Here is a 15,136-nt window from a genome sequence, read left to right on the forward strand (position 1 = left end):
GATTTAATATTTTCTAGGAATCTTTTAGTCATGCAAGAAATTTATATGCTACTAGTAAATTACAATACCTTCATGACAAAAAATATAGTTTATCCATCGACCTTGCATCCAAATCCCTGTTACATACTTCTCTATCACGGGCAATCTTTTACACACACGACCTTTACACCACTTCTGTGTTTGACCACTTTTTTTCTAAGCATGTGTGGGTCACGCATGAATAAAGTTGTGACACGTGTCACTAACTTAAAAATAGAAAAATAAAAGAATCCATCCAAGTTTTATTTAAAAAATAAAGAAAAAGAAAAGGACTCCCCACCCAACTCGTCGGAGAATCCACTCCGACCACCAATGTCGAGAGCAACCTTTGTATAATAATTTCACATTTTTCTACAAATGCACCAGGTTTTAGTTCCACAAATACATTAGGTTCCAAATTATGACTAGAAGAGAACTTTTTTTTAGAAACACTAAATTAGCTCTCTTCTCCCCCATCTCTCCTGCACATCATCGCAGGTGACCACCACCACCATAGCTGGCACCACTCATCACATCACCTCCACATCCATTGAACCGGCAGCTTAAAATTATAATTCGAAAATTTTTGACACAGGTTCGAATTTTGACAAACCCAACAGCTGATTCAAAAATTTAAGCCCAATAACTGTTAAAATAAATTTCAGAATAGCAACAACAATTTAATTCAGTAAACAAGCTCAACAATTCCGTTCAAACAAATTCCAACATTGTTGCGAGATTTCTCCGCCCAAACGCCGATTCGAAAACTCAAGAAACCCCAACAATGGAGGTTCGAAACTTTCTCCTCGCAAATGACGATTCAAAAATTCGACACCACCACAAATCGTCGAAATTTCTGAATGGAAAAGGAAAAGATAGAGAAGATGACTAAATTACCTTATTTGATTAAATGTTATCTTTTCCTTTTCTTCCTTTTATTTTTTCTTTATTGTTGTGTTTGTTTTTTAAAATAATTTCTATTTTGGTTTAATTTTTGACAGATGGCACTTAAATAAGATTTTGGACAAAAAATTTACCCGTCTCACGCTCTTATTTTTTTTGTGTTAAACACGCACATGCCCGCTCAGCAAAATGGTATGTCATTGACACACTTCTAAAAGGTTAAGTGTGTAAAATATTACCCCAATAGAGAGGTGTGTAACAAGAATTTGGGTACAACGTTAATGGGTAAACTATATATTTTGCCTTACCTTTAAGTACAACTTTTTATTTTACACCAACATTGAATTAAGATAGACTTAAATGTAGGGATATAAAAAGTGTGAATTTTATAATCTATTATGACTTATTTGAAATTGAGGAATAGTTAAAATTATATTAATATTGTCACTGATCAAAAGGCATAACAGAATTCATCTTAATTACCGCGGTACAATATTGTGGGGCTGCCCCTAATGCTATACTAATGGACTAAATTATATATCACATATTTCACCTTTTAAAGGTGTAACTAATTGAAAAAATTATGTAGTTGTCACGATCCAATTTCTCATCCGTTTGAGTATTGTGATGGCACCTAGTCTTAGGGACTAGGTAAGACTAACATTAATTGAAACAATAACATTATTTAAATAACACCTAACAATTTGAAATAGAAATCTCTTAAACTTTACAATTCCCAAAACCTGGTAGTACAAATCATAAGGTCTACAGAGTGTTTGCTAGAAAACTTCTAAATACAACTGTCCAAAAATAAGAATAAATAGTGCAAAATAAAAACATGAAGGTGACTCCGAAGCCTGCGAACGCAGCAACAGATTTACCTTGAGTCTCCACAGTAACGACCCGCACAACTACTAACGAACAATAGCTGGATCTGCACAAAAATGTACAGAAATATAGAATGAGCACACCACAACGGTGCCCAGTAAGTACCAAAACTAATCTCGGTGGAGTAGTGACGAGAAACAGTCAAGACACCCACTGGTCTAATAAACTGAACAAGTATAAGTATATGAACAACAAAAATATGATGTCTACATAAAGACTATACAATATGGCTCATAATACACTAATGGAAATAAGAAAGGAAACAACAAGTATCAGCGGAATATTATAAAAATGATACAGAAAAGTGAATGGAACACAACCTAAATCCGGAATCACAAATACAGCAAGGACAAGTAATAACTCCGCAACTACAATCGCTTTTACATCAGGTTTAGTCATCAAACTCCACAAAGTACCGAACCTCGGACAAAATCACAACTCACGGGTCTCAATACCTGAACCCTAACACTTGACATCCTGTGCCCTCATAACACTTCATAACCGCTCTGACGACTCACGTGCCAATAGAGCCATTCTCACATAGAAGGCAAGTAAATAAGAGTGAGCATCTATGCTCAGCAATATCAAGAACACCTCTTATCCGATAATAGTGCTTAACTACGTGTATGTTTGTGCAAGTGTCCTAACATAGTCCATACCAGCAAATAAGCATAAGGAAAAAGAACGGACACCGCGTAGAATAATTTCTCTCAGCTTTCACAAGATAAAGCTTACACAGTTAAGTGTACCACTACACAATATCAACAACAAGAATGCCCCCAGGGAATCACAAATCATTACAAATTAATCCTTGACACATCCCGCCTTGTCTCGCCACGTATACAATAATAAAGTAAGTACCCGTCTTGTCTCGCCACACGTGCATAATTGCATAATAATGTTTCGACCTTGTCTCGCCACATGCGCAACCCATATATATATATATATATATATATATATATATATATATATATATATATATATATATATATATATATATATATATCCCGCGTCTTGTCACACCGCATGTGCAAATATCAATAGTAAAAATGGCATGACAGAAACCTCGTGCAACCCTATAACAATAACCGCACGGCAGAAACCTCGTGCATCACAATAACAACAACCGCACGACAGAAACCTTGTGCATCACAATAATAAGTTCAACAGCAATAATGACAATAATACAAGGATACGACAAATACGCCAACTCAGAAATTTCAGAACTCAAGGAAACGGAGGAACTAATTCACAAGGAGTTGCCACAATAGAGAATGCTAGTCATAATAAGAGCATCTCAACAAGGGAGAAAATAATGTGTAACAACGGTCCCACAAACTACTGTTCAACAACGAGGGAGATATCACGAGTCAATAATTCCAATAAGGATAAGTCAACTAAGATATAGGATATCTAAACTCCTTTTAAGGCAAAATGTATAGTTCGACAACGAGGGAGCTAGCGAACGGTGAATAATTCCAATAAGGATAAGTCAACTAAGATATAGGATATCTAAACTTCTTTTAAGGCTGGGCAAGAACGAAAGAGACACAACAACTTCAATTAAGGATAAGCGGTATAAAGAAAATTATAGCCTCAATTAAGGACGAACAATTACAGAATAGATAATTATAACTTCAGATAAAGATAAGCAATTAGGGAATAGACAACACTGTCGCGCCCCATTTTCTTGCGAAAGCGGGCTTCTACGTGTGACAACTCTTTTAAATGGGTATTAAAAGAGAAGAGTCACCACCTAATGATTTTAAGGTGTGTTAGGGTACTTATTATGCAGATAACTCTATTTGACTAGTCAACGCCTCCAAAGATCGGGTAAGGGCTCAAGTTACCTCAAAGAGAAGGTGTTAGGCACTCATGAAGGTCCATAACTGTGGGTCCCGGCCAAACTTAAGATTATGTGGATTACGATTAAGCTAGGTGATCAAGTAAACAAAGGGAATTCAGAAGTCAAAGCACTTTATTACAACATGATTAGTACAGATCTTAGTGCGAATATAGGGATATGACTATCTAGATCTAATAACAACATATAAAGAGGAAGAGGGGGTCCTAAGTTTTTTAGCCTAAAGGACCACCCTGTGCAACATAAAAAATACTTCATAACTCCCTCAAGATGGGTTGTTACTCATATTATTCAGCGGGTACAGACTATCATCTCCTGCTACCCGATTACTATATTAAAGTTGTTACCTAAAAGCGTTCTAATTCAATTATAGGCCGTACATTATGCATGCACTACCCATCCCATACCTATGGTCCAGGAGGTATTGGACCTTTACTTTGGGTGGTTCCAGACCTCACTTAGGCTGCTCAGAAATGTCAAAACTAGGCGACATACAAAACACATTGGACTTCACATATAGGCAGTCAAGGCTCAAGTTTGCCTCCACACTTAAGCAATAAATGCACGCAAGACAAATTGTATGTTGAGCAGTGGCATACAAGCAGTTTCAGAAACCAAGCGTCGCCCATAGACATGATTGTACATTTGTCGCATATTGATTGTTGAAATTGCAGATTTCCAGTTATTAACCATATTGTGTCTGGGTGACTTATGCAGTAAGGAGTAATGAAAACCATTGGAATAAGCCTAGAATTACTCATGCTTTTGATAGTGGTCTAAGTGAACAATAAACAATATTGAGAGGGGCATCATTAACAGTTATTAAGGTGAACAGTGGTATCCTATAGACAGGATTCTAACGATTAGCACTTGGGAACCTGATTTTATTGTTATACTTTAACCTTATAGGAAGGTTCTCTAGGTGAACAATGTGATGCAATAAAAAATGAAATGATTAGAGTCCTATAGGCATGATCTCTAGTGGATATGCTGCAGCAATGCAAATTAAAGAAAAGTTCAACAGTATTTATTTCCTATGGGCAGGTTTTCTAACAACATGTAGCAACAAGGATAATTGAAGCATTTGAGTTCATGATTTGCTAGTAGACAAATAGTGCAAGTGTGTGCACTTCTCCTAATGGCATAATTTCTATAGTGTGCATAGAGTGAACGACATATATAGCAAATATATCATTCAGTCCTATAGGCATGTTATCTACCCATCGCATATTAATATTAGGATCTACCCCATCCCTTTTTACTAACAACCCTAATCGTTTATACAAAGGATATTATTACAGGCCCAATAATGAATAAAGTAACAATATTACATAACGGTAGACAGGCCTATAGTATGCCCAAATAAAATAACTAGATACCCAGCCTTACTAGGACTTCATTACTTCTGGCATAGCATACTTTAGTCCTTCAATAAAGAACCATACGATCACAGATCCATAGGGGAGTTCAGACCCCTTTCAATGAGCCACAACACCAAGTGTTGCACCACTTGGAACAACCAATATAGAACACAATGCATGATAGGGAAGTAAAATATTAGGGATAGTTTTGGAGGTTAAAGGAATGACTAGGACCAAGCCCTAGTGCGTCGGAGTTCTCAAGGGCCTCAATTGTACCCCGAGCAGTGCTCACACTAGGGAGGCCAACAATAGAACCTATGTAGCCTTGGCTTTCAGCCGGCTAGGAATAGGAATTTAGAATATCAGAATAACAAGTAAGGAGAGTGGACAGAAACTACCAGACTGAGCATACAGCACAACTGGTCAAGTAGCTCAGTAAATTCAGCAAGGTTCACATAGCCAAAGTATCACATAGAAAACCATCATAGGAATTAGGAAAAGAAACAGGTTTGCAGACATACATAGGTTGCATGAAGTTGAACTGGTTGAAACCTAATGGTCTAAATTAAGTTAAGTCTAACCTAATGTCATATTAATCAATACTTAGCCATGATGGAGGAATACACACATGTATAATCAGAGAAAGGATAGAATAGCAAATCAACCAAGGCATACTGGAAAAGTATTAGCGTAAGAGCAAAGTCCTAGTCAATAGAAAATAGAGTGTTTGTCTTTTAGAAAATCAGGATAGCATGAAGCAAGTTTAGAGCAGATTTTAGGGCAGCATTCCGTAGAGTTAGGGTTAATACACAAAGAGCATTCCAATATACAAAGAACTCAGTACCAAAAGGTTCATTCAAGTAAAGGGGGATTTCCATAGAGTTAGGGTAATATCTAAAAACAATAGGCAGAAATTGGTAACTTAACAACATACAATCACAATAGTCAAGCTCATGTTGAAGTGGACTGATATTGATGTCCAAAACTAAATATGTTAATATGCTACAGGGTACAAAACCCATCTCAGAAGACAAGAGATCTCAGAGTGCAAATCATAGAGAAGCATAACACAAACAATAGGTTATCTCATGCATTTACTGACATCAAAATATTGAACATTATCATAGTTGAATCATGCTCATGCAAGTCCAAATACATATTGCAAAAGAAGGAGGAAAATTGAACATTGCAAGAGTTTAGATACTAACCAGTAGCAGAATCAAAGAATGAAGAGTGTAATAGCAAAAACTCCAAATCCCCGATGCTTTAGAGTTAAGAGCCTTGAGAATGGGTTCCGAGCAGTGCTTGCACCGGAGGAGATTATTCAATAATTTAGAGAGTGTTCGAGTGTAGCAGTGAGTGAATGTGTGAGAGAAGAGAGTAGTGAAAACACTAGCAGGGATCGGGATATTCAAAAGGTCTCTTCAAGGGGTTTTAGGGGAGGGGTTTATATAGTAGCAGATTTAACACATAAAATAGAGAAACACGGTAAATTAAACACATAATAAGGAAAATATGGCATGCCAGAATCAATTAGAGTCAATTTAGGGCAAATAATACATAGAATAGGAAGTTTAGTAAATTAAACGGAGAATAAGAAAACATAACATGCAAATAACACTTAAAATAAGGGAATACAGTAGATTGAATAGAGAATAAGGAAAATATCATACGAAAATCAATTAAAGTCAGTCTTATGGCAAATAAAAGTAAAAATTAAGAAATACGGTGTGTTAAACAGAAATAAGAAAAATATCGGTCGAACACGAGAAAGGGAAGAGTATCAATCGAAAATCAGTAAAGAATAAAGGAAAATCTCGAACCCTAGTTCAAAAGGAAAGCACAGATGGTTGAAAATCTCACTGAATTGGACCATATAGCCTGATAGTGAGTGCATAAAGACGAAATATCGTCTAAATCTCAAAAGTTGAAGGCGGTGGAATCCGATTTGAGGACTGGTACTTGCCAAAATTGGGGCAAGTACTATGTAACATCATAGTCTTGCGAATAATACTGAGGTAACACATAAAAGGCAAGAGAATCATGGAAGGAATCCATGATTGAGAAGATTGAAAGGGCAGCTAGGGTTTCAGTGGGAGAGAGAGGAGAGGATTTTAGGGTGGCGGTTCAAGAGGGAATGATGATTAGGGTTAAGGTTTAGGATAATAAAATGGGGGATTGATTATGGGCCGTTGATCTTAGAGATCAATGACCAGGATTTTAAAAGAGCTGGGTCGGGTTAATGGACGGGTAAAGGTGATTGGGTCGCTGGTTTTGGTCTTGGGGTAATTGGGGTGTTGGGCTAATGGTTTGGGCCAAAATTTGGTCCGAAAATTAGCCTGTTTTGGGCCAGCTCTTGAAACCCTTGAAAATTAATTAAAAATAAATTATTAAAACTTCTAATAAAATGGTAAAAATAATATTTATGCTGTAAAACTATTTTAAAAATAATAACTCAACCTTATAAAAATATAAAATGATACTTTGGCATAAATAATATAATAAACACAATAATTTGTAAAATATAGGCCATTATTGCAAAATTAGATAAATAGCATAAAATACTAATGTAATTATATGGAATGAAATAAAATATTTGAAACATATATTATAGGTGAAAAATAATTATTTTAGGCAATTATGTCATCACAAAAATAATTTGAAGGAATTTATCTATAATTAGAATGTAAGAAAAAAAATTAATTTAAAGCTCTAAATATTATGAAAAAATTATAGAAAATGCTTGTATAGGTTTATAAACTAAATAATGATGCAAATATGCTATTTTGAAAGTATATATATATTTAAAAAATATGAGGGCAAAATTGGGTATCAACAAACACGGCAATAGAAGAGATACAATTTCAGCTAAGGCACATATGAATCAAATGAACACAAAAGTGGATCATGAAGCAATTAATTCCAATTACAGCAGGTAGAAGTAAAAGTGGAAATTAAGAAACATAATCAAAACGAGAACAACTGCATATTCAGTGAATACAAGGACCTAAGAATCCGTAAAGGCCAATTTTCCACAATTAAGTCTGGCACGTACTCGTCACCTCGCGTAAACGGACTACAATTAGCATAGAAGACTCAAATCCTAAGGGGTAGTTCCCCCACACGAAGTTAGGCAAGATACTTATCTCAAATAAGACAGACTACAATTAGCATAGAAGACTCAAATAACCTCCGGATGGCTCAAATCTAATCAAAATAACTTCAAAGCACAAATAAAACTCATAAGAGATTATTCTAGATCATAAAGTCTCAATCTTTATCAAAATCTAAAAATCGGTCCAAAAGTCGACCCCTAGGCCCATACCTCGGAACCCGATAAATTTCACAAAACCCGAACACCCATTCTGATACGAGTTCAACCATACTAAAATTATCAAATTCTGAAATCAATTCGTCCCCCAAATCATGATTTTTCATTTTGAAACTTTTCTTCAAAAAACTTCATTTTCCCCAACTCAAAATAAAATTAAATGATAAAAATAAAGATAAAATTATGGAATAAAATAAATTCTAAGTGAAGAATACTTACCCAATCGATTTTCTTGAAAAATCCGTAAAGAATCTGTAATGACCCAACCGGTCATTTTAACTTTTAGAACCCCGTTCCCTAAAATAAAACTTTTCGTAGGTGCTTGTAATGATTTATGACTTGCGGGGATGGTTGGTTCGGGATTTGGAAGTGTTTGGGATGAAACCAAAATACTTGGTTCCTTAAGTTGGCCTTAAAGTGCTAAGTTTGACTTCGGTCAATATTTTTGTAAAAATGACCCCGGAATAGAATTTTGATGATTCCAACAGCTCCGTATGGTGATTTTGGACTTAGGAGCGTGATCGGAATTTTATTTGGAAGTCCGTAGTGAAATTAGGCTTGAAATGGCTAAAATAAGAATTTAAAGTTTGGAAGTTTGACCGATGAGTTGACTTTTTGATACCGGAGTCGGAATCCAGTTCCGAAAATTTTCATAGATCCGTTTTATAATTTATGACTTGTGTGTAAAATGTGAGGTCAATCGGAGTTGATTTGATAGGTTCCGACATTGAATGTAGAAGTTGAAAACTCTTAGTTTCATTAAGCTTGAATTGGGGCATGATTCATGGTTTTAGCGTTGTTTGATGTGATTTAGAGGTTCGACTAAGTTTGTATGATGTTTTAGGACTTGTTGGTATATTTGGTTGAGATCCCCGAGGGCCTCGGGTGAGTTTCGGATGGTTAACGGATCAAAAATTTGAGTTAAAAAGCTTCTGTAATTTTTCCTCTTTTGTTGGACAGTCTGGGTTGTGATCGAGCCCAGATATCGAGCCAGATATCGAGCCCAGATATCGTGCCCAGGTATCGAGCCCATGGTTGATGAGGTACGGGCTCGAGCTAGTGTATCGAAGCCATGATCGAAGGTCCAACTCGAGGGCCATGATCGAAGGTCCAGCTCGAGGGCCAAGATCGAAGGCAAGGCTCGAGGGCCAGGATCGAGACCCAAGATCGAGGGTAACAATCGAAGGCTCAAGCTCGATGCCATGATTGAGGCTATGATCGAATGCCCAACCTCGATGCCCTGATCGAGGCTATGACCGAGCTCCAGGCTCGAGCCTGTGATCGAAGCCGCGATCGAGGCCGTGTTCGAGGATCAGTTCCGAAGGCTGCTGGGCAGTTTTATAAAAAGAGGGCATTCGTCTCATTTGCCATTTTTGACGAACTTAAGCTTGAGCAGAGACGACTTTTGGCAAATTTTCAAGGGAAAAATATTGGGGTAAGTGATTCTAACTTGGATTTGGTCTACATATACAAGTATATCATTGTTTTGACCATAAATTAGTGTTTTGAGATTGAAATTTGGAAAAATCTAGAAATCTCATAGAAACGAAATTTTGAGATTTCGGTATCGATTCGGAGTCGGATTTGAGTGAAACTGGTATGGTTGGACTCGTAATTGAATGGGTTGTCGGATTTCGTAACTTTTACCGGATTCCGAGATGTGGGCCCCGCAGTCAAATTTTTAATTAATTTCGGGATCTTTTCTTTAAAATGTAGTATTTTCTTATAGAATTGATTACTATAATATTTAGTGATTGTATCGAATTATTTTGGCTAGATTCGAGCCAGACGAAGTTGGATAATCGTAAAAAAGGCCTTATAGTGGATTAAATTGGAGCAAGACGAGGTAAGTCTCTTGTCTAATCTTGTGAGGGAGAAATTACCTCATAGGTGATTAATATTAAACAATTCTTGCTAAATTATGGGGGCTACGTATGCACGAGGTGACAAGAGTCCGTGCGCAGCTACTATTAATGCTAAAGTCCGGGTAGTTTAGGACTCAAAGCATGCCTTAATTGTGTAAATGGTATTCTTTGATTTATTTATATTAATTGATATCTATATGAATATATTGTGAACTATTAGATAAAGATATTAAAGGATGAAAATCTCATATGCTTGATTTTTTGTTTAAATCAATTAATTGTTAAAAGAAATTGTTCTTCTCCCAAAATTTATCTTATAATAAACATACTGTCCTTCCGGAGACACATAAGAAAATGTCCTCCTTTCTTGTGGAGCGGGCCGAACGCCTCGGCAGGATAGATTCATCTATGGATCGCGCCGCACGTCCCTCGGCAGTGTACACGACACTCTGGATCGGGCCGTACGTCCTCGGCAGAAATCGTGCTTAATAATAATAATAATTACACGATGCTTTAATAATTTATTTCAGTTTGTGAAGCTAATTAGTAAATTGGAAAATCTTTGGAATTTAATGAATTGTTATTCTTGCTTGTTAAGGAATTAATTGTTACTCCTGTAAATGAGATTTAATTGATAAATTAGAATTTATTTGAATTGAAGAAATTTAATTAATATATTGAGAATTGATACATTTGAAGGAATTTGATTATTTTCGCTGATTAAATAAATTATTGTAAATTTTGTAAATCATGCTGATTTAAATATCCTAGTTTTATTTTAATTATTATTGACCTATAGTGAGTGTCAAGGTCGGCCATCTCGTCTCTACCACTTCGAGATTAGGCTTGATACTTACTGGGTACACGTTGTTTACGTACTCATACTACACTTGCTGCATTTTTTGTGCAGGATCTGAGACAGGTACTGGTGGAGGACCTATCATCACATACCCACGTCATCCCGAGGCATAGTGGTGAGCTGCCTTTCTGCGCCGTTCTGCAGCTACTAGTGTCTCTTCTGATATTTATATTCTGTCTATTTCATTTCAGACAGTATTTGGAGTTTTGTATAATCTACTAGATGCTCATGCACTTGTGACACCGGGTCTTGGCACACACATTGGTAGAAATTGATATTTTATTATCTTCTTGGAATAAAAGTTTAACCAATGTATGTTTGACTTATTAGTTGGCTTGCCTAGCTGTAGTGTTGGGCGCCATCACGACCTATAGGTAAAATTGGGCCGTGACAGAATCGCTCAAAACCGAGCTCTAGAACTCCAAAAATGGTGAAAATGGCAAACCCTCGGAATAGAGTACTATTTAATCTGCCCAGGTGTTTGTGCATCGCGAACGCGGAAGAACAATCGCGTTCGCGAAGAAGAAAAATAAAAGTTGCCCAGTTGTGCTTCGCGAACGCTACAACACGTTCGCGAACGCGGAGAGGAAAAGTCCGATGGCCCAACGACAGATCTTGGCGAACGAGTGGAGTAGTACGTGAACGCGAAGGGTGGAATGGCATAGCTACGCGAACGCGTAAGCTACACGCGAAGAAGGAGGTGACAGAACTTCGCGAACGCGAGAGTGTGACTGCGAACGCGAAGAGGAAATATTTCACCCTCCAAAATAACACTACGCGAACGTGAAGGCAAGGAGGAAAATAGGAGGAAAATGACCCGTAGCCCACCCGGAACACACTCGAGGCCCCCGGGACCTCGTCTAAACACACAAACAAGTTCTATAACCTAACACAGACTTGTTCGGGGTCTCAAATCACATCAAACAATGGCGAAACTACGAATCGAACCAAGAATCGAACTTATGAACTTTCAAATCTTCCAACTTCTAAAACTCGCGCCGAAACGTATTAAACCAACCCGGAATGACGTCAAATTTTGCAGGCAAGTCCCAAATAACATAATGGAGTTGTTCCAACTCTCGAAAGCTCATTCCAACTCCGATATCAAAAAGTCCACTTTCGGTCCAAATCTCAAAAAATTCGACTTTCGCCATTTCAAGCCTAAATCAGCTACATACCTCAGATTCACAGTCTGGACATGCTCCTAAGTCCAAAATCACCCAACGAAGCTAACAGAACCGAAGAAATATTATTCTGGAGTCGTCTTCACACAGTTTCGACTATGATCAAAATCCTAAGACTTAAGCATCCGTTTTAGGGACTAAGCATCCCAAATCACTCTGAATCATCCGGTAACTAATTTCAGCCACGCACGTAAGTCAATAAACATAATACAAAGCTGCTCAGACTTAAATTCTTAAAATGACTGGCCGGGTCGTTACATCCTTCCCCTCTTAAACAAACATTTGTCCTCGAGCGTGCCAAGAATCACCTCGAAGACTTCAAATCACTGAAAGCACATATCCAACATATACCTACGGGTTACCCCACGTCACCCCAATCCACATAATCCTGACGACACCATCCCAACTTTAATTTATCCTTTCTAGCAACACCAATAAGCCTTAGAGTCAAAAATTCTCACCTTCCATTTATCTTCAAAAGACCCAATTTTTAAATCCATAACCGGTATCAGTCTCAACCAGCTGTAACAACTCATGCCTATACCCACAAGGTAGGACCATTCAACATGACACGCCATACATAAGCCCATAATACACTTCTGATCACAATAGCTGCCCGTAATCAAAACCAACACCGATAATTAGCCTCATATCCGTTAGCAACTCGTTTCAAACCTCCACAATGCTAATAATGATGCAAGAAACACGAAGACCTCATAGTCATACGCCCGAATCAACCAGTCACAACTGACACCACCGGGCACACACCCCGCAAGTTAAAACTCAAGAAGCACTTAACGAAAATGACAGAACATGTAAAGAGAAACACATAAAAGAAATATAAAACAACCCAACAGACACAACTTTCTATCAGTACCATTCTACGAATCAATTTAAATAGGAAAAATCAAAGTACATGAACAAATCATAAGGATCTCATCTTGATATTACTTTCCACCTCGACACGCAGCCCAGCTCAAACATATCAAATTATATGAAATCGTGAGGGTCTCACTCTCAACTCTAAATCACAAGTCAAATACACATCATACCAATGGAAATCTTCCACTAACTCAATTCTTCCAATAAAACTACAATACTTACTAAACTCTCACCCTAGTAGAGTATCAAATCACAAATCGTAACCAATTTACTCAGGAATCACATCAAACCTGTCATAATATCCAACATGAATTCACTTCTAGTCTTGTAACTTTCAATAATGAATAGAAACAAATGATAGACACGGCTATCACTCATAGAATCTCCCAATAGGGGCAAACACATAAACATGATACTAAGTCATGAACTCACCCATATGTGGGATAACAAATGGGGGAACTCGCCCCGATAAGCAGAACCGATTCAAAATACGAATAGTGCCCCTCTGTAACAAATCAAAAGCATACATGTATGACATCATCTGGCTCAGTGGCCTAAAGCCTACTATATGAATACATCAACGGAATACTTTACTGTGACACACATGTACGGAATTTAGGACAATCTCCCACCCTGTGACTGGTATCTCTACACTCGAAACAACCTCTCTGCTGACGTGGCTGTGGGAACTATACAGTACGGGTACTCTGAGACCCATGAGCACCTGAAACACTGTGCGAAGCCTGAAGTTCAAACTAAACTGGCTGACCCACAAAACCTCTACCATATCATACCCTGCCTCCAAAATAAGGACCAATAGATCTCTCCGGTCTATGAGGCCTCCTCGGCTCCCTGTCCTCTCTCTCCTGATCTCGTATGTACTCTCTCTCATGGCCCCGCCTGTCCTCTCTCTCCTAATCCCGCATTCCCTCTACATGGCGAGCGATCTCTACCACCTGCTAAAACGAAACATCTGACTCTAACTCCCAAGTCATGCTGAACCAAATATCATGCCTGAGTCCCTCAATGAATCTACGGACACGCTCTCTAACTATGGCGACCAAAGCAAATGCATGGCTGGCCAAATCACTGAATCTAACGGCATACTCTGATACTGACATAGTGCCCTGGCGCAGCTGTTCAAACTCTGCACGCCATGTATCTCGAAGTGAATGAGGTACAAACTCTCTCAGGAACATCTCTGAAAACTGAACTCATGTAAGTGGAACTGCATCAGTTGGGCTGCCTAACTCATATGCCTACCACCACTGATAAGTTGCTCCTCTGAGCTGGAACGTAGTAAACGCGACCCCGCTCGTCTCCACAATACCCATAGTACGGAGAATGCGGTGACACTCCTCCATAAAACCCTGTGCACTCTCTGAAGCCAAACCACTGAATGTATGAGGGTCATATTTCTTGAACCTTACAAGTCTAAGCTGCTCTTCCTCAGATATTGCTGCCCTGACCACGGGCTGAACTGGAACCACAGGCTGTGTCGCCAAGACACCTGGAACTTGACCAACATGAACTCGCTGCTCTGGGTGTGGGCGGCGGGAGTCTAGGTTCCTCCCCCGGTCTGTGAAGTAGCTGGTGCAACCGGAATCAATCCCGCCTGAGTTAATGTACCAAACATGCTCAGGAATTGTTCTAAGGTTTCATGAAGTCTAGGGGTAACAGCAGGCGCCTTCGGTACCTGCCCCCCAACTGGAACTACTGGCGACTCCTCAACTGTTACTCTGGTAAGTACTTTAGTTACGACACGTACTCCTCGTCGGCCTCTGCCTCTAGCGACACCTGCTGCGGGAGCATCATCATCGATAACTATAGCTTGTGTCCTCACCATCTGTGAGAGAATAGAATGATAAAAGTTTAAATTTCGAGATCGATGAACTCGCACGATAGGAATGAAGGAAGTGAAACTATCCTAATATAATAGTTCTGTAGCCTCTTGAAGATAAGTACAAACGTCTCTATACCG

This window comes from Nicotiana tomentosiformis, chromosome 1 (assembly GCF_000390325.3).
Source record: "Nicotiana tomentosiformis chromosome 1, ASM39032v3, whole genome shotgun sequence".
Lineage (NCBI taxonomy): Eukaryota > Viridiplantae > Streptophyta > Magnoliopsida > Solanales > Solanaceae > Nicotiana > Nicotiana tomentosiformis.